Source organism: Rhinoderma darwinii, chromosome 3 (assembly GCF_050947455.1).
Source record: "Rhinoderma darwinii isolate aRhiDar2 chromosome 3, aRhiDar2.hap1, whole genome shotgun sequence".
Taxonomy (NCBI): Eukaryota; Metazoa; Chordata; class Amphibia; order Anura; family Rhinodermatidae; genus Rhinoderma; species Rhinoderma darwinii.
In genome coordinates this window covers 77,285,789-77,306,137 of record NC_134689.1, presented here as the reverse complement: position 1 = coordinate 77,306,137, position 20,349 = coordinate 77,285,789, and the positions used below count along the sequence as shown (strand labels likewise).

The 20,349-nt window shown below is 39.8% G+C and overlaps 23 non-coding genes across 23 annotated transcripts; all 23 read left to right on the top strand.

Moving 5' to 3' along the window:
* The first annotated feature begins 8 nt into the window (after positions 1–8).
* TRNAL-AAG (transfer RNA leucine (anticodon AAG)) lies at positions 9–91 on the top strand. The gene has a single exon. It is a non-coding gene; the product is annotated as a tRNA-Leu (tRNA).
* Positions 92–602: 511 nt separating this feature from the next.
* TRNAL-CAG (transfer RNA leucine (anticodon CAG)) lies at positions 603–685 on the top strand. Its single transcript has one exon. It is a non-coding gene; the product is annotated as a tRNA-Leu (tRNA).
* Positions 686–1,439: 754 nt separating this feature from the next.
* On the top strand, positions 1,440–1,522 carry TRNAL-AAG (transfer RNA leucine (anticodon AAG)). The gene has a single exon. It is a non-coding gene; the product is annotated as a tRNA-Leu (tRNA).
* Positions 1,523–3,113: 1,591 nt separating this feature from the next.
* On the top strand, positions 3,114–3,196 carry TRNAL-AAG (transfer RNA leucine (anticodon AAG)). Its single transcript has one exon. It is a non-coding gene; the product is annotated as a tRNA-Leu (tRNA).
* Positions 3,197–3,707: 511 nt separating this feature from the next.
* Positions 3,708–3,790, top strand: TRNAL-CAG (transfer RNA leucine (anticodon CAG)). The gene has a single exon. It is a non-coding gene; the product is annotated as a tRNA-Leu (tRNA).
* A 512-nt stretch (positions 3,791–4,302) lies between these two features.
* TRNAL-AAG (transfer RNA leucine (anticodon AAG)) lies at positions 4,303–4,385 on the top strand. Its single transcript has one exon. It is a non-coding gene; the product is annotated as a tRNA-Leu (tRNA).
* Positions 4,386–4,896: 511 nt separating this feature from the next.
* TRNAL-CAG (transfer RNA leucine (anticodon CAG)) lies at positions 4,897–4,979 on the top strand. Its single transcript has one exon. It is a non-coding gene; the product is annotated as a tRNA-Leu (tRNA).
* Positions 4,980–5,733: 754 nt separating this feature from the next.
* Positions 5,734–5,816, top strand: TRNAL-AAG (transfer RNA leucine (anticodon AAG)). The gene has a single exon. It is a non-coding gene; the product is annotated as a tRNA-Leu (tRNA).
* Positions 5,817–8,243: 2,427 nt separating this feature from the next.
* Positions 8,244–8,326, top strand: TRNAL-AAG (transfer RNA leucine (anticodon AAG)). The gene has a single exon. It is a non-coding gene; the product is annotated as a tRNA-Leu (tRNA).
* Positions 8,327–8,838: 512 nt separating this feature from the next.
* Positions 8,839–8,921, top strand: TRNAL-AAG (transfer RNA leucine (anticodon AAG)). The gene has a single exon. It is a non-coding gene; the product is annotated as a tRNA-Leu (tRNA).
* A 1,107-nt stretch (positions 8,922–10,028) lies between these two features.
* On the top strand, positions 10,029–10,111 carry TRNAL-CAG (transfer RNA leucine (anticodon CAG)). The gene has a single exon. It is a non-coding gene; the product is annotated as a tRNA-Leu (tRNA).
* Positions 10,112–10,865: 754 nt separating this feature from the next.
* Positions 10,866–10,948, top strand: TRNAL-CAG (transfer RNA leucine (anticodon CAG)). The gene has a single exon. It is a non-coding gene; the product is annotated as a tRNA-Leu (tRNA).
* A 512-nt stretch (positions 10,949–11,460) lies between these two features.
* Positions 11,461–11,543, top strand: TRNAL-AAG (transfer RNA leucine (anticodon AAG)). The gene has a single exon. It is a non-coding gene; the product is annotated as a tRNA-Leu (tRNA).
* A 512-nt stretch (positions 11,544–12,055) lies between these two features.
* On the top strand, positions 12,056–12,138 carry TRNAL-CAG (transfer RNA leucine (anticodon CAG)). The gene has a single exon. It is a non-coding gene; the product is annotated as a tRNA-Leu (tRNA).
* A 754-nt stretch (positions 12,139–12,892) lies between these two features.
* Positions 12,893–12,975, top strand: TRNAL-AAG (transfer RNA leucine (anticodon AAG)). The gene has a single exon. It is a non-coding gene; the product is annotated as a tRNA-Leu (tRNA).
* A 1,591-nt stretch (positions 12,976–14,566) lies between these two features.
* Positions 14,567–14,649, top strand: TRNAL-AAG (transfer RNA leucine (anticodon AAG)). Its single transcript has one exon. It is a non-coding gene; the product is annotated as a tRNA-Leu (tRNA).
* Positions 14,650–15,146: 497 nt separating this feature from the next.
* On the top strand, positions 15,147–15,229 carry TRNAL-AAG (transfer RNA leucine (anticodon AAG)). Its single transcript has one exon. It is a non-coding gene; the product is annotated as a tRNA-Leu (tRNA).
* Positions 15,230–15,741: 512 nt separating this feature from the next.
* Positions 15,742–15,824, top strand: TRNAL-CAG (transfer RNA leucine (anticodon CAG)). The gene has a single exon. It is a non-coding gene; the product is annotated as a tRNA-Leu (tRNA).
* A 754-nt stretch (positions 15,825–16,578) lies between these two features.
* Positions 16,579–16,661, top strand: TRNAL-AAG (transfer RNA leucine (anticodon AAG)). The gene has a single exon. It is a non-coding gene; the product is annotated as a tRNA-Leu (tRNA).
* Positions 16,662–17,158: 497 nt separating this feature from the next.
* On the top strand, positions 17,159–17,241 carry TRNAL-AAG (transfer RNA leucine (anticodon AAG)). Its single transcript has one exon. It is a non-coding gene; the product is annotated as a tRNA-Leu (tRNA).
* Positions 17,242–18,832: 1,591 nt separating this feature from the next.
* On the top strand, positions 18,833–18,915 carry TRNAL-AAG (transfer RNA leucine (anticodon AAG)). Its single transcript has one exon. It is a non-coding gene; the product is annotated as a tRNA-Leu (tRNA).
* A 754-nt stretch (positions 18,916–19,669) lies between these two features.
* On the top strand, positions 19,670–19,752 carry TRNAL-CAG (transfer RNA leucine (anticodon CAG)). Its single transcript has one exon. It is a non-coding gene; the product is annotated as a tRNA-Leu (tRNA).
* A 512-nt stretch (positions 19,753–20,264) lies between these two features.
* TRNAL-AAG (transfer RNA leucine (anticodon AAG)) lies at positions 20,265–20,347 on the top strand. Its single transcript has one exon. It is a non-coding gene; the product is annotated as a tRNA-Leu (tRNA).
* The last annotated feature ends 2 nt before the right edge of the window (positions 20,348–20,349 follow it).

Here is a 20,349-nt window from a genome sequence, read left to right as displayed (position 1 = left end):
TTCTATAAGTCAGGATGGCCGAGCGGTCTAAGGCGCTGCGTTAAGGTCGCAGGCTCCCCTGGAGGCGTGGGTTCAAATCCCACTTCTGACAATACAACTTTTCTTAAACACACTGCAATGTCATTCCGACAGCGCTAGTGAAAAAACCCACTATGCCAAAACACGCCCCAAAATGTTAGACTCTTCAGATGACTGGCTTGGCATCCAATCTTGAAAGTTTTCTTATTTGTGTAGGATAGGATGACCGAGCAGTCTCTCGTGAAGGTGTGGATTTAAATCCCGCTTTTGAATACTCATATTTAAGTAAACTATGTAAGACAATACCGATTCCTCTGCTTACTTGAGTGAATGTTATAGAGAATGGAACTCCACTAAACTACTGCTGGGTACCTCCCAGGGTAGTTTTTCTGTATTTTCAGGTTAAAGCAAGAACAAGGGTTCTTCAGGACCTCTTTTTTACAGCACTGTTAATCATAAACCAATAACTACATGATGGAAATGGACAAGAAACAGTACTAATCTTTCTATTTTAAATTCCTAAAAACTGGACCCTCACATTACGGTTTTTTCTTCCATTTCTGAAAGGCTTGGCTTTTCTATAAGTCAGGATGGCCGAGCGGTCTAAGGCGCTGCGTTCAGGTCGCAGTCTCCCCTGGAGGCGTGGGTTCAAATCCCACTTCTGACAATACAATTTTTATTAAACACACTGCAATGTCATTCCGACAGCGCTAGTGAAAAAACCCACTATGCCAAAAAACGCCCCAAAATGTTAGACTCTTCAGATGACTGGCTTGGCATCCAATCTTGAAAGTTTTCTTATTTGTGTAGGATAGGATGACCGAGCAGTCTCTCGTGAAGGCGTGGATTTAAATCCCACTTTTGAATACTCATATTTAAGTAAACTATGTAAGACAATACCGATTCCTCTGCTTACTTGAGTGAATGTTATAGAGAATGGAACTCCACTAAACTACTGCTGGGTACCTCCCAGGGTAGTTTTTCTGTATTTTCAGGTTAAAGCAAGAACAAGGGTTCTTCAGGACCTCTTTTTTACAGCACTGTTAATCATAAACCAATAACTACATGATGGAAATGGAAAAGAAACAGTACTAATCTTTCTATTTTCTATTTCATATTTAAGTAACTATGTAAGACAATACAGATTCCTCTGCTTACTTGAGTGAATGTTATAGAGAATGGAACTCCACTAAACTACTGCTGGGTACCTCCCAGGGTAGTTTTTCTGTATTTTCAGGTTAAAGCAAGAACAAGGGTTCTTCAGGACCTCTTTGTTACAGCACTGTTAATCATAAACCAATAACTACATGATGGAAATGGACAAGAAACAGTTCTAATCTTTCTATTTTAAATTCCCAAAAACTGGACCCTTAACATGACAGTTTTTTCTTCCATATCTGAAAGGCTTGGCTTTTCTATAAGTCAGGATGGCCGAGCGGTCTAAGGTGCTGCGTTAAGGTCGCAGTCTCCCCTGGAGGCGTGGGTTCAAATCCCACTTCTGACAATACAACTTTTCTTAAACACACTGCAATGTCATTCCGACAGCGCTAGTGAAAAAACCCACTATGCCAAAACACGCCCCAAAATGTTAGACTCTTCAGATGACTGGCTTGGCATCCAATCTTGAAAGTTTTCTTATTTGTGTAGGATAGGATGACCGAGCAGTCTCTCGTGAAGGCGTGGATTTAAATCCCACTTTTGAATACTCATATTTAAGTAAACTATGTAAGACAATACCGATTCCTCTGCTTACTTGAGTGAATGTTATAGAGAATGGAACTCCACTAAACTACTGCTGGGTACCTCCCAGGGTAGTTTTTCTGTATTTTCAGGTTAAAGCAAGAACAAGGGTTCTTCAGGACCTCTTTTTTACAGCACTGTTAATCATAAACCAATAACTACATGATGGAAATGGACAAGAAACAGTACTAATCTTTCTATTTTCTATTTCATATTTAAGTAACTATGTAAGACAATACAGATTCCTCTGCTTACTTGAGTGAATGTTATAGAGAATGGAACTCCACTAAACTACTGCTGGGTACCTCCCAGGGTAGTTTTTCTGTATTTTCAGGTTAAAGCAAGAACAAGGGTTCTTCAGTACCTCTTTGTTACAGCACTGTTAATCATAAACCAATAACTACATGATGGAAATGGACAAGAAACAGTTCTAATCTTTCTATTTTAAATTCCCAAAAACTGGACCCTTAACATGACGGTTTTTTCTTCCATATCTGAAAGGCTTGGCTTTTCTATAAGTCAGGATGGCCGAGCGGTCTAAGGCGCTTCGTTAAGGTCGCAGTCTCCCCTGGAGGCGTGGGTTCAAATCCCACTTCTGACAATACAACTTTTCTTAAACACACTGCAATGTCATTCCGACAGCGCTAGTGAAAAAACCCACTATGCCAAAACACGCCCCAAAATGTTAGACTCTTCAGATGACTGGCTTGGCATCCAATCTTGAAAGTTTTCTTATTTGTGTAGGATAGGATGACCGAGCAGTCTCTCGTGAAGGCGTGGATTTAAATCCCACTTTTGAATACTCATATTTAAGTAAACTATGTAAGACAATACCGATTCCTCTGCTTACTTGAGTGAATGTTATAGAGAATGGAACTCCACTAAACTACTGCTGGGTACCTCCCAGGGTAGTTTTTCTGTATTTTCAGGTTAAAGAAAGAACAAGGGTTCTTCAGGACCTCTTTTTTACAGCACTGTTAATCATAAACCAATAACTACATGATGGAAATGGACAAGAAACAGTACTAATCTTTCTATTTTCTATTTCATATTTAAGTAACTATGTAAGACAATACAGATTCCTCTGCTTACTTGAGTGAATGTTATAGAGAATGGAACTCCACTAAACTACTGCTGGGTACCTCCCAGGGTAGTTTTTCTGTATTTTCAGGTTAAAGCAAGAACAAGGGTTCTTCAGTACCTCTTTGTTACAGCACTGTTAATCATAAACCAATAACTACATGATGGAAATAGACAAGAAACAGTTCTAATCTTTCTATTTTAAATTCCCAAGAACTGGACCCTTAACATGACGGTTTTTTCTTCCATATCTGAAAGGCTTGGCCTTTCTATAAGTCAGGATGGCCGAGCGGTCTAAGGCGCTGCGTTAAGGTCGCAGGCTCCCCTGGAGGCGTGGGTTCAAATCCCACTTCTGACAATACAACTTTTCTTAAACACACTGCAATGTCATTCCGACAGCGCTAGTGAAAAAACCCACTATGCCAAAACACGCCCCAAAATGTTAGACTCTTCAGATGACTGGCTTGGCATCCAATCTTGAAAGTTTTCTTATTTGTGTAGGATAGGATGACCGAGCAGTCTCTCGTGAAGGCGTGGATTTAAATCCCACTTTTGAATACTCATATTTAAGTAAACTATGTAAGACAATACCGATTCCTCTGCTTACTTGAGTGAATGTTATAGAGAATGGAACTCCACTAAACTACTGCTGGGTACCTCCCAGGGTAGTTTTTCTGTATTTTCAGGTTAAAGCAAGAACAAGGGTTCTTCAGGACCTCTTTTTTACAGCACTGTTAATCATAAACCAATAACTACATGATGGAAATGGACAAGAAACAGTACTAATCTTTCTATTTTAAATTCCTAAAAACTGGACCCTCACATTACGGTTTTTTCTTCCATTTCTGAAAGGCTTGGCTTTTCTATAAGTCAGGATGGCCGAGCGGTCTAAGGCGCTGCGTTCAGGTCGCAGTCTCCCCTGGAGGCGTGGGTTCAAATCCCACTTCTGACAATACAATTTTTATTAAACACACTGCAATGTCATTCCGACAGCGCTAGTGAAAAAACCCACTATGCCAAAAAACGCCCCAAAATGTTAGACTCTTCAGATGACTGGCTTGGCATCCAATCTTGAAAGTTTTCTTATTTGTGTAGGATAGGATGACCGAGCAGTCTCTCGTGAAGGCGTGGATTTAAATCCCACTTTTGAATACTCATATTTAAGTAAACTATGTAAGACAATACCGATTCCTCTGCTTACTTGAGTGAATGTTATAGAGAATGGAACTCCACTAAACTACTGCTGGGTACCTCCCAGGGTAGTTTTTCTGTATTTTCAGGTTAAAGCAAGAACAAGGGTTCTTCAGGACCTCTTTTTTACAGCACTGTTAATCATAAACCAATAACTACATGATGGAAATAGACAAGAAACAGTTCTAATCTTTCTATTTTAAATTCCCAAGAACTGGACCCTTAACATGACGGTTTTTTCTTCCATATCTGAAAGGCTTGGCCTTTCTATAAGTCAGGATGGCCGAGCGGTCTAAGGCGCTGCGTTAAGGTCGCAGGCTCCCCTGGAGGCGTGGGTTCAAATCCCACTTCTGACAATACAACTTTTCTTAAACACACTGCAATGTCATTCCGACAGCGCTAGTGAAAAAACCCACTATGCCAAAACACGCCCCAAAATGTTAGACTCTTCAGATGACTGGCTTGGCATCCAATCTTGAAAGTTTTCTTATTTGTGTAGGATAGGATGACCGAGCAGTCTCTCGTGAAGGCGTGGATTTAAATCCCACTTTTGAATACTCATATTTAAGTAAACTATGTAAGACAATACCGATTCCTCTGCTTACTTGAGTGAATGTTATAGAGAATGGAACTCCACTAAACTACTGCTGGGTACCTCCCAGGGTAGTTTTTCTGTATTTTCAGGTTAAAGCAAGAACAAGGGTTCTTCAGGACCTCTTTTTTACAGCACTGTTAATCATAAACCAATAACTACATGATGGAAATGGACAAGAAACAGTACTAATCTTTCTATTTTAAATTCCTAAAAACTGGACCCTCACATTACGGTTTTTTCTTCCATTTCTGAAAGGCTTGGCTTTTCTATAAGTCAGGATGGCCGAGCGGTCTAAGGCGCTGCGTTCAGGTCGCAGTCTCCCCTGGAGGCGTGGGTTCAAATCCCACTTCTGACAATACAATTTTTATTAAACACACTGCAATGTCATTCCGACAGCGCTAGTGAAAAAACCCACTATGCCAAAAAACGCCCCAAAATGTTAGACTCTTCAGATGACTGGCTTGGCATCCAATCTTGAAAGTTTTCTTATTTGTGTAGGATAGGATGACCGAGCAGTCTCTCGTGAAGGCGTGGATTTAAATCCCACTTTTGAATACTCATATTTAAGTAAACTATGTAAGACAATACCGATTCCTCTGCTTACTTGAGTGAATGTTATAGAGAATGGAACTCCACTAAACTACTGCTGGGTACCTCCCAGGGTAGTTTTTCTGTATTTTCAGGTTAAAGCAAGAACAAGGGTTCTTCAGGACCTCTTTTTTACAGCACTGTTAATCATAAACCAATAACTACATGATGGAAATGGAAAAGAAACAGTACTAATCTTTCTATTTTCTATTTCATATTTAAGTAACTATGTAAGACAATACAGATTCCTCTGCTTACTTGAGTGAATGTTATAGAGAATGGAACTCCACTAAACTACTGCTGGGTACCTCCCAGGGTAGTTTTTCTGTATTTTCAGGTTAAAGCAAGAACAAGGGTTCTTCAGTACCTCTTTGTTACAGCACTGTTAATCATAAACCAATAACTACATGATGGAAATGGACAAGAAACAGTTCTAATCTTTCTATTTTAAATTCCCAAAAACTGGACCCTTAACATGACGGTTTTTTCTTCCATATCTGAAAGGCTTGGCTTTTCTATAAGTCAGGATGGCCGAGCGGTCTAAGGCGCTGCGTTAAGGTCGCAGTCTCCCCTGGAGGCGTGGGTTCAAATCCCACTTCTGACAATACAACTTTTCTTAAACACACTGCAATGTCATTCCGACAGCGCTAGTGAGAAAACCCACTATGCCAAAACACGCCCCAAAATGTTAGACTCTTCAGATGACTGGCTTGGCATCCAATCTTGAAAGTTTTCTTATTTGTGTAGGATAGGATGACCGAGCAGTCTCTCGTGAAGGCGTGGATTTAAATCCCACTTTTGAATACTCATATTTAAGTAAACTATGTAAGACAATACCGATTCCTCTGCTTACTTGAGTGAATGTTATAGAGAATGGAACTCCACTAAACTACTGCTGGGTACCTCCCAGGGTAGTTTTTCTGTATTTTCAGGTTAAAGCAAGAACAAGGGTTCTTCAGGACCTCTTTTTTACAGCATTGTTAATCATAAACCAATAACTACATGATGGAAATGGACAAGAAACAGTACTAATCTTTCTATTTTCTATTTCATATTTAAGTAACTATGTAAGACAATACAGATTCCTCTGCTTACTTGAGTGAATGTTATAGAGAATGGAACTCCACTAAACTACTGCTGGGTACCTCCCAGGGTAGTTTTTCTGTATTTTCAGGTTAAAGCAAGAACAAGGGTTCTTCAGTACCTCTTTGTTACAGCACTGTTAATCATAAACCAATAACTACATGATGGAAATGGACAAGAAACAGTACTAATCTTTCTATTTTAAATTCCTAAAAACTGGACCCTCACATTACGGTTTTTTCTTCCATTTCTGAAAGGCTTGGCTTTTCTATAAGTCAGGATGGCCGAGCGGTCTAAGGCGCTGCGTTCAGGTCACAGTCTCCCCTGGAGGCGTGGGTTCAAATCCCACTTCTGACAATACAATTTTTATTAAACACACTGCAATGTCATTCCGACAGCGCTAGTGAAAAAACCCACTATGCCAAAAAACGCCCCAAAATGTTAGACTCTTCAGATGACTGGCTTGGCATCCAATCTTGAAAGTTTTCTTATTTGTGTAGGATAGGATGACCGAGCAGTCTCTCGTGAAGGCGTGGATTTAAATCCCACTTTTGAATACTCATATTTAAGTAAACTATGTAAGACAATACCGATTCCTCTGCTTACTTGAGTGAATGTTATAGAGAATGGAACTCCACTAAACTACTGCTGGGTACCTCCCAGGGTAGTTTTTCTGTATTTTCAGGTTAAAGCAAGAACAAGGGTTCTTCAGGACCTCTTTTTTACAGCACTGTTAATCATAAACCAATAACTACATGATGGAAATGGAAAAGAAACAGTACTAATCTTTCTATTTTCTATTTCATATTTAAGTAACTATGTAAGACAATACAGATTCCTCTGCTTACTTGAGTGAATGTTATAGAGAATGGAACTCCACTAAACTACTGCTGGGTACCTCCCAGGGTAGTTTTTCTGTATTTTCAGGTTAAAGCAAGAACAAGGGTTCTTCAGTACCTCTTTGTTACAGCACTGTTAATCATAAACCAATAACTACATGATGGAAATGGACAAGAAACAGTTCTAATCTTTCTATTTTAAATTCCCAAAAACTGGACCCTTAACATGACGGTTTTTTCTTCCATATCTGAAAGGCTTGGCTTTTCTATAAGTCAGGATGGCCGAGCGGTCTAAGGCGCTTCGTTAAGGTCGCAGTCTCCCCTGGAGGCGTGGGTTCAAATCCCACTTCTGACAATACAACTTTTCTTAAACACACTGCAATGTCATTCCGACAGCGCTAGTGAAAAAACCCACTATGCCAAAACACGCCCCAAAATGTTAGACTCTTCAGATGACTGGCTTGGCATCCAATCTTGAAAGTTTTCTTATTTGTGTAGGATAGGATGACCGAGCAGTCTCTCGTGAAGGCGTGGATTTAAATCCCACTTTTGAATACTCATATTTAAGTAAACTATGTAAGACAATACCGATTCCTCTGCTTACTTGAGTGAATGTTATAGAGAATGGAACTCCACTAAACTACTGCTGGGTACCTCCCAGGGTAGTTTTTCTGTATTTTCAGGTTAAAGCAAGAACAAGGGTTCTTCAGGACCTCTTTTTTACAGCACTGTTAATCATAAACCAATAACTACATGATGGAAATGGACAAGAAACAGTACTAATCTTTCTATTTTCTATTTCATATTTAAGTAACTATGTAAGACAATACAGATTCCTCTGCTTACTTGAGTGAATGTTATAGAGAATGGAACTCCACTAAACTACTGCTGGGTACCTCCCAGGGTAGTTTTTCTGTATTTTCAGGTTAAAGCAAGAACAAGGGTTCTTCAGTACCTCTTTGTTACAGCACTGTTAATCATAAACCAATAACTACATGATGGAAATAGACAAGAAACAGTTCTAATCTTTCTATTTTAAATTCCCAAGAACTGGACCCTTAACATGACGGTTTTTTCTTCCATATCTGAAAGGCTTGGCCTTTCTATAAGTCAGGATGGCCGAGCGGTCTAAGGCGCTGCGTTAAGGTCGCAGGCTCCCCTGGAGGCGTGGGTTCAAATCCCACTTCTGACAATACAACTTTTCTTAAACACACTGCAATGTCATTCCGACAGCGCTAGTGAAAAAACCCACTATGCCAAAACACACCCCAAAATGTTAGACTCTTCAGATGACTGGCTTGGCATCCAATCTTGAAAGTTTTCTTATTTGTGTAGGATAGGATGACCGAGCAGTCTCTCGTGAAGGCGTGGATTTAAATCCCACTTTTGAATACTCATATTTAAGTAAACTATGTAAGACAATACCGATTCCTCTGCTTACTTGAGTGAATGTTATAGAGAATGGAACTCCACTAAACTACTGCTGGGTACCTCCCAGGGTAGTTTTTCTGTATTTTCAGGTTAAAGCAAGAACAAGGGTTCTTCAGGACCTCTTTTTTACAGCACTGTTAATCATAAACCAATAACTACATGATGGAAATGGACAAGAAACAGTTCTAATCTTTCTATTTTAAATTCCCAAAAACTGGACCCTTAACATGACGGTTTTTTCTTCCATATCTGAAAGGCTTGGCTTTTCTATAAGTCAGGATGGCCGAGCGGTCTAAGGTGCTGCGTTAAGGTCGCAGTCTCCCCTGGAGGCGTGGGTTCAAATCCCACTTCTGACAATACAACTTTTCTTAAACACACTGCAATGTCATTCCGACAGCGCTAGTGAAAAAACCCACTATGCCAAAACACGCCCCAAAATGTTAGACTCTTCAGATGACTGGCTTGGCATCCAATCTTGAAAGTTTTCTTATTTGTGTAGGATAGGATGACCGAGCAGTCTCTCGTGAAGGCGTGGATTTAAATCCCACTTTTGAATACTCATATTTAAGTAAACTATGTAAGACAATACCGATTCCTCTGCTTACTTGAGTGAATGTTATAGAGAATGGAACTCCACTAAACTACTGCTGGGTACCTCCCAGGGTAGTTTTTCTGTATTTTCAGGTTAAAGCAAGAACAAGGGTTCTTCAGTACCTCTTTGTTACAGCACTGTTAATCATAAACCAATAACTACATGATGGAAATGGACAAGAAACAGTTCTAATCTTTCTATTTTAAATTCCCAAAAACTGGACCCTTAACATGACGGTTTTTTCTTCCATATCTGAAAGGCTTGGCTTTTCTATAAGTCAGGATGGCCGAGCGGTCTAAGGCGCTTCGTTAAGGTCGCAGTCTCCCCTGGAGGCGTGGGTTCAAATCCCACTTCTGACAATACAACTTTTCTTAAACACACTGCAATGTCATTCCGACAGCGCTAGTGAAAAAACCCACTATGCCAAAACACGCCCCAAAATGTTAGACTCTTCAGATGACTGGCTTGGCATCCAATCTTGAAAGTTTTCTTATTTGTGTAGGATAGGATGACCGAGCAGTCTCTCGTGAAGGCGTGGATTTAAATCCCACTTTTGAATACTCATATTTAAGTAAACTATGTAAGACAATACCGATTCCTCTGCTTACTTGAGTGAATGTTATAGAGAATGGAACTCCACTAAACTACTGCTGGGTACCTCCCAGGGTAGTTTTTCTGTATTTTCAGGTTAAAGCAAGAACAAGGGTTCTTCAGGACCTCTTTTTTACAGCACTGTTAATCATAAACCAATAACTACATGATGGAAATGGACAAGAAACAGTACTAATCTTTCTATTTTAAATTCCTAAAAACTGGACCCTTAACATTACGGTTTTTTCTTCCATTTCTGAAAGGCTTGGCTTTTCTATAAGTCAGGATGGCCGAGCGGTCTAAGGCGCTGCGTTCAGGTCGCAGTCTCCCCTGGAGGCGTGGGTTCAAATCCCACTTCTGACAATACAATTTTTATTAAACACACTGCAATGTCATTCCGACAGCGCTAGTGAAAAAACCCACTATGCCAAAACACGCCCCAAAATGTTAGACTCTTCAGATAACTGGCTTGGCATCCAATCTTGAAAGTTTACTTATTTGTGTAGGATAGGATGACCGAGCAGTCTCTCGTGAAGGCGTGGATTTAAATCTCACTTTTGAATATTCATATTTAAGTAAACTATGTAAGACAATACCGATTCCTCTGCTTACTTGAGTGAATGTTATAGAGAATGGAACTCCACTAAACTACTGCTGGGTACCTCCCAGGGTAGTTTTTCTGTATTTTCAGGTTAAAGCAAGAACAAGGGTTCTTCAGGACCTCTTTTTTACAGCACTGTTAATCATAAACCAATAACTACATGATGGAAATGGACAAGAAACAGTACTAATCTTTCTATTTTCTATTTCATATTTAAGTAACTATGTAAGACAATACAGATTCCTCTGCTTACTTGAGTGAATGTTATAGAGAATGGAACTCCACTAAACTACTGCTGGGTACCTCCCAGGGTAGTTTTTCTGTATTTTCAGGTTAAAGCAAGAACAAGGGTTCTTCAGGACCTCTTTGTTACAGCACTGTTAATCATAAACCAATAACTACATGATGGAAATGGACAAGAAACAGTTCTAATCTTTCTATTTTAAATTCCCAAAAACTGAACCCTTAACATGACGGTTTTTTCTTCCATATCTGAAAGGCTTGGCTTTTCTATAAGTCAGGATGGCCGAGCGGTCTAAGGCGCTGCGTTCAGGTCGCAGTCTCCCCTGGAGGCGTGGGTTCAAATCCCACTTCTGACAATACAATTTTTATTAAACACACTGCAATGTCATTCCGACAGCGCTAGTGAAAAAACCCACTATGCCAAAACACGCCCCAAAATGTTAGACTCTTCAGATGACTGGCTTGGCATCCAATCTTGAAAGTTTTCTTATTTGTGTAGGATAGGATGACCGAGCAGTCTCTCGTGAAGGCGTGGATTTAAATCCCACTTTTGAATACTCATATTTAAGTAAACTATGTAAGACAATACCGATTCCTCTGCTTACTTGAGTGAATGTTATAGAGAATGGAACTCCACTAAACTACTGCTGGGTACCTCCCAGGGTAGTTTTTCTGTATTTTCAGGTTAAAGCAAGAACAAGGGTTCTTCAGGACCTCTTTTTTACAGCACTGTTAATCATAAACCAATAACTACATGATGGAAATGGACAAGAAACAGTACTAATCTTTCTATTTTAAATTCCTAAAAACTGGACCCTTAACATGACAGTTTTTTCTTCCATATCTGAAAGGCTTGGCTTTTCTATAAGTCAGGATGGCCGAGCGGTCTAAGGCGCTGCGTTAAGGTCGCAGTCTCCCCTGGAGGCGTGGGTTCAAATCCCACTTCTGACAATACAACTTTTCTTAAACACACTGCAATGTCATTCCGACAGCGCTAGTGAAAAAACCCACTATGCCAAAACACGCCCCAAAATGTTAGACTCTTCAGATGACTGGCTTGGCATCCAATCTTGAAAGTTTTCTTATTTGTGTAGGATAGGATGACCGAGCAGTCTCTCGTGAAGGCGTGGATTTAAATCCCACTTTTGAATACTCATATTTAAGTAAACTATGTAAGACAATACCGATTCCTCTGCTTACTTGAGTGAATGTTATAGAGAATGGAACTCCACTAAACTACTGCTGGGTACCTCCCAGGGTAGTTTTTCTGTATTTTCAGGTTAAAGCAAGAACAAGGGTTCTTCAGGACCTCTTTTTTACAGCACTGTTAATCATAAACCAATAACTACATGATGGAAATGGACAAGAAACAGTACTAATCTTTCTATTTTAAATTCCTAAAAACTGGACCCTTAACATTACGGTTTTTTCTTCCATTTCTGAAAGGCTTGGCTTTTCTATAAGTCAGGATGGCCGAGCGGTCTAAGGCGCTGCGTTCAGGTCGCAGTCTCCCCTGGAGGCGTGGGTTCAAATCCCACTTCTGACAATACAATTTTTATTAAACACACTGCAATGTCATTCCGACAGCGCTAGTGAAAAAACCCACTATGCCAAAACACGCCCCAAAATGTTAGACTCTTCAGATGACTGGCTTGGCATCCAATCTTGAAAGTTTTCTTATTTGTGTAGGATAGGATGACCGAGCAGTCTCTCGTGAAGGCGTGGATTTAAATCCCACTTTTGAATACTCATATTTAAGTAAACTATGTAAGACAATACCGATTCCTCTGCTTACTTGAGTGAATGTTATAGAGAATGGAACTCCACTAAACTACTGCTGGGTACCTCCCAGGGTAGTTTTTCTGTATTTTCAGGTTAAAGCAAGAACAAGGGTTCTTCAGGACCTCTTTTTTACAGCACTGTTAATCATAAACCAATAACTACATGATGGAAATGGAAAAGAAACAGTACTAATCTTTCTATTTTCTATTTCATATTTAAGTAACTATATAAGACAATACAGATTCCTCTGCTTACTTGAGTGAATGTTATAGAGAATGGAACTCCACTAAACTACTGCTGGGTACCTCCCAGGGTAGTTTTTCTGTATTTTCAGGTTAAAGCAAGAACAAGGGTTCTTCAGGACCTCTTTGTTACAGCACTGTTAATCATAAACCAATAACTACATGATGGAAATGGACAAGAAACAGTTCTAATCTTTCTATTTTAAATTCCCAAAAACTGGACCCTTAACATGACGGTTTTTTCTTCCATATCTGAAAGGCTTGGCTGTTCTATAAGTCAGGATGGCCGAGCGGTCTAAGGCGCTGCGTTAAGGTCGCAGTCTCCCCTGGAGGCGTGGGTTCAAATCCCACTTCTGACAATACAACTTTTATTAAACACACTGCAATGTCATTCCGACAGCGCTAGTGAAAAAACCCACTATGCCAAAACACGCCCCAAAATGTTAGACTCTTCAGATGACTGGCTTGGCATCCAATCTTGAAAGTTTTCTTATTTGTGTAGGATAGGATGACCGAGCAGTCTCTCGTGAAGGCGTGGATTTAAATCCCACTTTTGAATACTCATATTTAAGTAAACTATGTAAGACAATACCGATTCCTCTGCTTACTTGAGTGAATGTTATAGAGAATGGAACTCCACTAAACTACTGCTGGGTACCTCCCAGGGTAGTTTTTCTGTATTTTCAGGTTAAAGCAAGAACAAGGGTTCTTCAGGACCTCTTTTTTACAGCACTGTTAATCATAAACCAATAACTACATGATGGAAATGGACAAGAAACAGTACTAATCTTTCTATTTTCTATTTCATATTTAAGTAACTATGTAAGACAATACAGATTCCTCTGCTTACTTGAGTGAATGTTATAGAGAATGGAACTCCACTAAACTACTGCTGGGTACCTCCCAGGGTAGTTTTTCTGTATTTTCAGGTTAAAGCAAGAACAAGGGTTCTTCAGGACCTCTTTGTTACAGCACTGTTAATCATAAACCAATAACTACATGATGGAAATGGACAAGAAACAGTACTAATCTTTCTATTTTAAATTCCTAAAAACTGGACCCTTAACATTACGGTTTTTTCTTCCATTTCTGAAAGGCTTGGTTTTTCTATAAGTCAGGATGGCCGAGTGGTCTAAGGCGCTGCGTTCAGGTCGTAATCTCCCCTGGAGGCGTGGGTTCAAATCCCACTTCTGACAATACAATTTTTATTAAACACACTGCAATGTCATTCCGACAGCGCTAGTGAAAAAACCCACTATGCCAAAACACGCCCCAAAATGTTAGACTCTTCAGATGACTGGCTTGGCATCCAATCTTGAAAGTTTTCTTATTTGTGTAGGATAGGATGACCGAGCAGTCTCTCGTGAAGGCGTGGATTTAAATCCCACTTTTGAATACTCATATTTAAGTAAACTATGTAAGACAATACCGATTCCTCTGCTTACTTGAGTGAATGTTATAGAGAATGGAACTCCACTAAACTACTGCTGGGTACCTCCCAGGGTAGTTTTTCTGTATTTTCAGGTTAAAGCAAGAACAAGGGTTCTTCAGGACCTCTTTTTTACAGCACTGTTAATCATAAACCAATAACTACATGATGGAAATGGACAAGAAACAGTACTAATCTTTCTATTTTCTATTTCATATTTAAGTAACTATGTAAGACAATACAGATTCCTCTGCTTACTTGAGTGAATGTTATAGAGAATGGAACTCCACTAAACTACTGCTGGGTACCTCCCAGGGTAGTTTTTCTGTATTTTCAGGTTAAAGCAAGAACAAGGGTTCTTCAGGACCTCTTTGTTACAGCACTGTTAATCATAAACCAATAACTACATGATGGAAATGGACAAGAAACAGTTCTAATCTTTCTATTTTAAATTCCCAAAAACTGGACCCTTAACATGACGGTTTTTTCTTCCATATCTGAAAGGCTTGGCTTTTCTATAAGTCAGGATGGCCGAGCGGTCTAAGGCGCTGCGTTAAGGTCGCAGTCTCCCCTGGAGGCGTGGGTTCAAATCCCACTTCTGACAATACAACTTTTCTTAAACACACTGCAATGTCATTCCGACAGCGCTAGTGAAAAAACACGCCCCAAAATGTTAGACCCTTCAGATGACTGGCTTGGCATCCAATCTTGAAAGTTTTCTTATTTGTGTAGGATAGGATGACCGAGCAGTCTCTCGTGAAGGCGTGGATTTAAATCCCACTTTTGAATACTCATATTTAAGTAAACTATGTAAGACAATACCGATTCCTCTGCTTACTTGAGTGAATGTTATAGAGAATGGAACTCCACTAAACTACTGCTGGGTACCTCCCAGGGTAGTTTTTCTGTATTTTCAGGTTAAAGCAAGAACAAGGGTTCTTCAGGACCTCTTTTTTACAGCACTGTTAATCATAAACCAATAACTACATGATGGAAATGGACAAGAAACAGTACTAATCTTTCTATTTTAAATTCCTAAAAACTGGACCCTTAACATTACGGTTTTTTCTTCCATTTCTGAAAGGCTTGGCTTTTCTATAAGTCAGGATGGCCGAGCGGTCTAAGGCGCTGCGTTAAGGTCGCAGTCTCCCCTGGAGGCGTGGGTTCAAATCCCACTTCTGACAATACAACTTTTCTTAAACACACTGCAATGTCATTCCGACAGCGCTAGTGAAAAAACCCACTATGCCAAAACACGCCCCAAAATGTTAGACTCTTCAGATGACTGGCTTGGCATCCAATCTTGAAAGTTTTCTTATTTGTGTAGGATAGGATGACCGAGCAGTCTCTCGTGAAGGCGTGGATTTAAATCCCACTTTTGAATACTCATATTTAAGTAAACTATGTAAGACAATACCGATTCCTCTGCTTACTTGAGTGAATGTTATAGAGAATGGAACTCCACTAAACTACTGCTGGGTACCTCCCAGGGTAGTTTTTCTGTATTTTCAGGTTAAAGCAAGAACAAGGGTTCTTCAGGACCTCTTTTTTACAGCACTGTTAATCATAAACCAATAACTACATGATGGAAATGGACAAGAAACAGTACTAATCTTTCTATTTTAAATTCCTAAAAACTGGACCCTTATCATTACGGTTTTTTCTTCCATTTCTGAAAGGCTTGGCTTTTCTATAAGTCAGGATGGCCGAGCGGTCTAAGGCGCTGCGTTCAGGTCGCAGTCTCCCCTGGAGGCGTGGGTTCAAATCCCACTTCTGACAATACAATTTTTATTAAACACACTGCAATGTCATTCCGACAGCGCTAGTGAAAAAACCCACTATGCCAAAACACGCCCCAAAATGTTAGACTCTTCAGATAACTGGCTTGGCATCCAATCTTGAAAGTTTTCTTATTTGTGTAGGATAGGATGACCGAGCAGTCTCTCGTGAAGGCGTGGATTTAAATCCCACTTTTGAATACTCATATTTAAGTAAACTATGTAAGACAATACCGATTCCTCTGCTTACTTGAGTGAATGTTATAGAGAATGGAACTCCACTAAACTACTGCTGGGTACCTCCCAGGGTAGTTTTTCTGTATTTTCAGGTTAAAGCAAGAACAAGGGTTCTTCAGGACCTCTTTTTTACAGCACTGTTAATCATAAACCAATAACTACATGATGGAAATGGACAAGAAACAGTACTAATCTTTCTATTTTCTATTTCATATTTAAGTAACTATGTAAGACAATACAGATTCCTCTGCTTACTTGAGTGAATGTTATAGAGAATGGAACTCCACTAAACTACTGCTGGGTACCTCCCAGGGTAGTTTTTCTGTATTTTCAGGTTAAAGCAAGAACAAGGGTTCTTCAGGACCTCTTTGTTACAGCACTGTTAATCATAAACCAATAACTACATGATGGAAATGGACAAGAAACAGTTCTAATCTTTCTATTTTAAATTCCCAAAAACTGGACCCTTAACATGACGGTTTTTTCTTCCATATCTGAAAGGCTTGGCTTTTCTATAAGTCAGGATGGCCGAGCGGTCTAAGGCGCTGCGTTAAGGTCGCAGTCTCCCCTGGAGGCGTGGGTTCAAATCCCACTTCTGACAATACAACTTTTCTTAAACACACTGCAATGTCATTCCGACAGCGCTAGTGAAAAAACACGCCCCAAAATGTTAGACCCTTCAGATGACTGGCTTGGCATCCAATCTTGAAAGTTTTCTTATTTGTGTAGGATAGGATGACCGAGCAGTCTCTCGTGAAGGCGTGGATTTAAATCCCACTTTTGAATACTCATATTTAAGTAAACTATGTAAGACAATACCGATTCCTCTGCTTACTTGAGTGAATGTTATAGAGAATGGAACTCCACTAAACTACTGCTGGGTACCTCCCAGGGTAGTTTTTCTGTATTTTCAGGTTAAAGCAAGAACAAGGGTTCTTCAGGACCTCTTTTTTACAGCACTGTTAATCATAAACCAATAACTACATGATGGAAATGGACAAGAAACAGTACTAATCTTTCTATTTTAAATTCCTAAAAACTGGACCCTTAACATTACGGTTTTTTCTTCCATTTCTGAAAGGCTTGGCTTTTCTATAAGTCAGGATGGCCGAGCGGTCTAAGGCGCTGCGTTAAGGTCGCAGTCTCCCCTGGAGGCGTGGGTTCAAATCCCACTTCTGACAATACAACTTTTCTTAAACACACTGCAATGTCATTCCGACAGCGCTAGTGAAAAAACCCACTATGCCAAAACACGCCCCAAAATGTTAGACTCTTCAGATGACTGGCTTGGCATCCAATCTTGAAAGTTTTCTTATTTGTGTAGGATAGGATGACCGAGCAGTCTCTCGTGAAGGCGTGGATTTAAATCCCACTTTTGAATACTCATATTTAAGTAAACTATGTAAGACAATACCGATTCCTCTGCTTACTTGAGTGAATGTTATAGAGAATGGAACTCCACTAAACTACTGCTGGGTACCTCCCAGGGTAGTTTTTCTGTATTTTCAGGTTAAAGCAAGAACAAGGGTTCTTCAGGACCTCTTTTTTACAGCACTGTTAATCATAAACCAATAACTACATGATGGAAATGGAAAAGAAACAGTACTAATCTTTCTATTTTCTATTTCATATTTAAGTAACTATGTAAGACAATACAGATTCCTCTGCTTACTTGAGTGAATGTTATAGAGAATGGAACTCCACTAAACTACTGCTGGGTACCTCCCAGGGTAGTTTTTCTGTATTTTCAGGTTAAAGCAAGAACAAGGGTTCTTCAGGACCTCTTTGTTACAGCACTGTTAATCATAAACCAATAACTACATGATGGAAATGGACAAGAAACAGTTCTAATCTTTCTATTTTAAATTCCCAAAAACTGGACCCTTAACATGACGGTTTTTTCTTCCATATCTGAAAGGCTTGGCTTTTCTATAAGTCAGGATTGCCGAGCGGTCTAAGGCGCTGCGTTAAGGTCGCAGTCTCCCCTGGAGACGTGGGTTCAAATCCCACTTCTGACAATACAACTTTTATTAAACACACTGCAATGTCATTCCGACAGCGCTAGTGAAAAAACCCACTATGCCAAAACACGCCCCAAAATTTTAGACTCTTCAGATGACTGGCTTGGCATCCAATCTTGAAAGTTTTCTTATTTGTGTAGGATAGGATGACCGAGCAGTCTCTCGTGAAGGCGTGGATTTAAATCCCACTTTTGAATACTCATATTTAAGTAAACTATGTAAGACAATACCGATTCCTCTGCTTACTTGAGTGAATGTTATAGAGAATGGAACTCCACTAAACTGCTGCTGGGTACCTCCCAGGGTAGTTTTTCTGTATTTTCAGGTTAAAGCAAGAACAAGGGTTCTTCAGGACCTCTTTTTTACAGCACTGTTAATCATAAACCAATAACTACATGATGGAAATGGACAAGAAACAGTACTAATCTTTCTATTTTCTATTTCATATTTAAGTAACTATGTAAGACAATACAGATTCCTCTGCTTACTTGAGTGAATGTTATAGAGAATGGAACTCCACTAAACTACTGCTGGGTACCTCCCAGGGTAGTTTTTCTGTATTTTCAGGTTAAAGCAAGAACAAGGGTTCTTCAGGACCTCTTTGTTACAGCACTGTTAATCATAAACCAATAACTACATGATGGAAATAGACAAGAAACAGTTCTAATCTTTCTATTTTAAATTCCCAAGAACTGGACCCTTAACATGACGGTTTTTTCTTCCATATCTGAAAGGCTTGGCTTTTCTATAAGTCAGGATGGCCGAGCGGTCTAAGGTGCTGCGTTAAGGTCGCAGTCTCCCCTGGAGGCGTGGGTTCAAATCCCACTTCTGACAATACAACTTTTCTTAAACACACTGCAATGTCATTCCGACAGCGCTAGTGAAAAAACCCACTATGCCAAAACACGCCCCAAAATGTTAGACTCTTCAGATGACTGGCTTGGCATCCAATCTTGAAAGTTTTCTTATTTGTGTAGGATAGGATGACCGAGCAGTCTCTCGTGAAGGCGTGGATTTAAATCCCACTTTTGAATACTCATATTTAAGTAAACTATGTAAGACAATACCGATTCCTCTGCTTACTTGAGTGAATGTTATAGAGAATGGAACTCCACTAAACTACTGCTGGGTACCTCCCAGGGTAGTTTTTCTGTATTTTCAGGTTAAAGCAAGAACAAGGGTTCTTCAGGACCTCTTTTTTACAGCACTGTTAATCATAAACCAATAACTACATGATGGAAATGGACAAGAAACAGTACTAATCTTTCTATTTTCTATTTCATATTTAAGTAACTATGTAAGACAATACAGATTCCTCTGCTTACTTGAGTGAATGTTATAGAGAATGGAACTCCACTAAACTACTGCTGGGTACCTCCCAGGGTAGTTTTTCTGTATTTTCAGGTTAAAGCAAGAACAAGGGTTCTTCAGGACCTCTTTGTTACAGCACTGTTAATCATAAACCAATAACTACATGATGGAAATGGACAAGAAACAGTTCTAATCTTTCTATTTTAAATTCCCAAAAACTGGACCCTTAACATGACGGTTTTTTCTTCCATTTCTGAAAGGCTTGGCTTTTCGATAAGTCAGGATGGCCGAGCGGTCTAAGGCGCTGCGTTCAGGTCGCAGTCTCCCCTGGAGGCGTGGGTTCAAATCCCACTTCTGACAATACAAGTTTCATTAAACACACTGCAATGTCATTCCGACAGCGCTAGTGAAAAAACCCACTATGCCAAAACACGCCCCAAAATGTTAGACTCTTCAGATGACTGGCTTGGCATCCAATCTTGAAAGTTTTCTTATTTGTGTAGGATAGGATGACCGAGCAGTCTCTCGTGAAGGCGTGGATTTAAATCCCACTTTTGAATACTCATATTTAAGTAAACTATGTAAGACAATACAGATTCCTCTGCTTACTTGAGTGAATGTTATAGAGAATGGAACTCCACTAAACTACTGCTGGGTACCTCCCAGGGTAGTTTTTCTGTATTTTCAGGTTAAAGCAAGAACAAGGGTTCTTCAGGACCTCTTTGTTACAGCACTGTTAATCATAAACCAATAACTACATGATGGAAATGGACAAGAAACAGTTCTAATCTTTCTATTTTAAATTCCCAAAAACTGGACCCTTAACATGACGGTTTTTTCTTCCATATCTGAAAGGCTTGGCTTTAATATAAGTCAGGATGGCCGAGCGGTCTAAGGCGCTGCGTTAAGGTCGCAGTCTCCCCTGGAGGCGTGGGTTCAAATCCCACTTCTGACAAT